Source organism: Phallusia mammillata, chromosome 3, assembly GCF_965637545.1.
Source record: "Phallusia mammillata chromosome 3, kaPhaMamm4.hap1.1, whole genome shotgun sequence".
Lineage (NCBI taxonomy): Eukaryota > Metazoa > Chordata > Ascidiacea > Phlebobranchia > Ascidiidae > Phallusia > Phallusia mammillata.
The window spans coordinates 21,950,576-21,954,420 of NC_137254.1; the positions used below are offsets into that span (position 1 = coordinate 21,950,576).

The 3,845-nt window shown below is 38.0% G+C and overlaps 1 long non-coding RNA gene across 1 annotated transcript; it reads right to left on the bottom strand.

Moving 5' to 3' along the window:
* Positions 1-261: 261 nt before the first annotated feature.
* On the bottom strand, positions 262-3,452 carry LOC145220530 (uncharacterized). The gene is made up of 4 exons (XR_013858210.1): positions 3,173-3,452; positions 2,855-2,965; positions 2,045-2,158; positions 262-839 (listed from the first exon to the last, which is right to left on the bottom strand). It is a non-coding gene; the product is annotated as an uncharacterized LOC145220530 (long non-coding RNA).
* Positions 3,453-3,845: the final 393 nt, after the last annotated feature.

Consider the following 3,845-nt stretch of genomic DNA (forward strand, 5'->3'; position numbering starts at 1 on the left):
AATCCTAAAATCAAATGTGGAATAGCAATGCCCTCAATGGCCACTATCGCTTTAACGCGGATATTTTAAAGTGTATGGGTGTAATTTAGCCAGATAATTCATTGGTTTTGAAATTTGTTTCTATTTAGAGTTAACTTGTAAGTTACAAAAAATGGTATTTGACATTAGGTCGTGACTTTTGCAAGCTGCCACAATTAAGCGTTATTCGCTTAATAATAACTTCTACTCAAAAACTTTTATTTGAAAAGAAATTTCCTCTTGCGAACTACAAATAAGTCATTTTACATTTAGGTGCATCACACTGTTACAAGCAAACTAGTTTAAATCGACAATCAATCAACAAAGCAAAATGTGTTACACAGTTATAGGCTACACACTATAGCTCAATAGGAATTAGTAAATTTGCCTTAATACTTGGTAAGTGGCTTTAATAATTGAATCACACCTTTAGGTGTTTTGCTTAATACCAATGATTACGTTACCGTCTAAAGATTTGAAAAAAAATCGCATCTGACCGTCATGGGTTTGTTACCATTGTGCATAAAAAGCACTAAACAAACCGCGCCATTGGTCAACCCGCTAATAAGAATTCTGTCACACAGAACTTATAATGATTAGTCAGCGATTTGCCGAAAAGAAATTAAAACAATCTGCAACGCGAATCTTTACCAAGCGTATTTACATCATTGAACCAGATAGCCATAGCGAAAGCAGTGCACAACACAGCAAAACACTGTTGCAAATGCCAAGCACATTTCCATCGCAGGTGTAACCTCCTATGGTATTAGTGCAAGTTTGTCCATCCGGACATGGGTGGGTAGTGTTGCATTCATCCACATCTACAAAGTTAAACCTGGCGTTAATTTCAGTAGTGGATGGCACAATTGAAGGTTCATTACCAAGCATGATATAATATATAGATATATAGCTGGTGCTTACCAAAAAGTTGGTTTGGCGCACTGTGAGTATAACACCACTCGGGGGAAAACGTTGGCGCGACCAGTCGATCGGATCCCTATAGAATCTAACCATCCGTGTTAGGAAAGAGGGTGGGGTTTGACAGGGAAAAAACCCTGTCGGATAGTTTCATACGCCGGAAAAAAGTAGCACGCACGCGCTAAGCTCAATCGACGTGAGTCAAATTATGATTTATATTAAGGCACCAGTATTTCTAAATGGTCATTGTGCTTTTGGTTTTTGGTACTGTGTGTTGGTGTATCAGGAAAAAAATGTTTTGAAAGCATGTGAACAGTGTCTTACAGCTTACACGCTTGCCGTCCATAGTTACTGTTACTGATCAACGAGGCGAAGTAAAGGCAGCGTTAGTGGTAACTCTACAGTATCGAAAACAAAATCCGTCCTTGCCACACTGTGTTTAGCAATTAGGTTGTTAGGTTGCAAAAAGTGTGCATGTTTTGCGCTTTTTAAGGTCCCAACGTCGCGCAGCTATTTCCGTGCTGGTGAATATTTTAGCGCAGGGGTCACCAAACTGCGGCTGGCCCTCGAGGTCATTTCACCGGGTATTTTTTGGTTTGCCAAATCGCACTGGTAACTTTGTAACGTATAAAAAATAATCTACTCCTTACGAAAGTTTTCTGTCGCGACATGTAGAATTTGATAATACCCAGTTTCATAGGACTACAACGCCCAGGAATGCCCAAAGCCAGTGTGTTACGTCAAGACTACAAGCGTTAATTCTGCGCAAACCATCGCCTTCTTTTGTTCCTTGTGACGACATGTACAAGGATTGCTCGTAAGATGAGACCAACTATACAATTTAACAGTCGCATCACCAGATTTTAAAAAGAAATGTAGAAAGACCATATCTGGGAACCCCTATAAAAATCTCATCGCTGCCTAAGTTTTGGAAAGACCGCGATGGGGCATGTAAACCACCCGGCCCACGCGAATCATTGCTAATCTTGTCCGGCCTTCAGTGAAAAAAGTTTGGTGTCCCTTGTTTTAGCGTAATTGTGGTGCTACGAATGATTTTTTTGATAAATAATGTAAAATACCACAACAGGATTACTCTTTTTGACAGTACCTTCTTGACACGAATTCCCTTGCCATGCAGCAGAACAATTGCATTTGTAGTTGTTCACTTGGTCTATGCACGTACCATTATGTTGACATGGGCTTGAATCACATATGCTTACATCTAAAAAGGAAAAAATATGATTTTTTGTTGCGTTTCTGTAACTTAGTAGTCATGCACTAGTCAGTATGAGAAAAAAAGTTGCCACGTTACATTACTCTTTTCTGTGTTGCTTTACCGGATAAGACATTTCTGATCGTTGGTCTGCTTTTTTGCAGGCCTAATTTTCTGGAATCACCTTCAGTATTTGTGTAAATTTAACAACTACCGCTTGTCACCTGTGGTGCAGTTTACACCAGTGTATCCACCATTGAAAGTACAGTTGTTGTAGAGCTACTAACACCATAACTCACGTCAGCCAAACACTTAGACAATTTGCAATAGGTGGCGCAGGAGCTGAATTGTTTATTTAGCGGCTAAATAGAGGGTAAGGTTGGGAAATAAGTTTTTAAACATTTTGCATTACGAACCAAATTTGTAGCTTAATTTCAATAAAATTTATTGATAATACCCACATATCTGTGTTACTTACACACGAAGTCATCATACGGTTATAAAGTTTTAACACAAGAACTTGTTCTCTATCGTTAACTCGCATACGCTACTGCTCCCTCTTTAAAATTGAAAACGGGCTAAAATTGCACCGGTTGAACCAGCATACTAAGTACAGTTGCATGCACTGGACTGAGCAGAAGTGCAATAAAGAAAAACGTATATACCCATATTAATACACAAGGCATGCGCTTTAAAAGCACTTACTTGTTGAGCAGTTTTTATCTTCAAATCCGGCGTCGCATTTACATGAGTAGTCATTCACCGAATCAGTACAATTCCCATTGATGCAAGGTTTTGATATGCAATCGTCAAAATCTACATTAAAATGTTAAAGTCTGATTGAATATTACACACCAACAATACATAAATGTTTCCATGCAACCCTGATGGAGTTCGAAAAACTGACCACCCAGTCAGCCCTTTCTTAACACCATGCGAGTGCTAAATATAATCTGGATTTGTATCTTTGATTCAGCAAATATTTTAATCGGTGGTTCAAACAAAAACTTTGAAAGCACCTACCACAAGATGGAATTTGGTCCCATGTAGCGTTCCCTTTGCTATCTACAACACAGGTTATCGTGCTACTGCCGTTGATGATATAATTTGTGTTGCACGTAACACCCAACACTGTTCCGTTTTCTGCAGCACTGGTAAAGTTTGTGTGACCATTTGGTACGACAGGTTCCGTACAATCTGATCATAGTAAACAATAAAACTCAAGTTTGTTACCTATTAAGTTACTTGTGTGCAGCAACACATATAGTTCAATTGGAAATCTATTTTTCACATATTTTTTTTCGACAAAACCAACATTCATACTGAGCAGTATAATAAACGGCTAATGTTAAAATATACACGCAATTTCATCGTAAATTATACGTACTTTGGGACTTTGTCAGCGACACCAATACAACAAAACTTGACAAAATAACAAGGAACTTCATCACTTTTTGTCGAGTTTTTAACAATGATATTTTTTAGTTTAATTCACTACAGCAGATACATACACTTTTTCACACTGTTTCTAAAGTTTATTCTAAAAACACTACAAAAACTTATAACGCTGAAGAGACAGATTTCGTCTTTTATCAGAAGTTTCTTTTGCTTCTCCTGATTCTAAACCAACCTAAACTGAAACGTATTGGTCGCTTTATACTTAGCAAGCAGTGTCTGAACTTGTTCTTTACTCTTT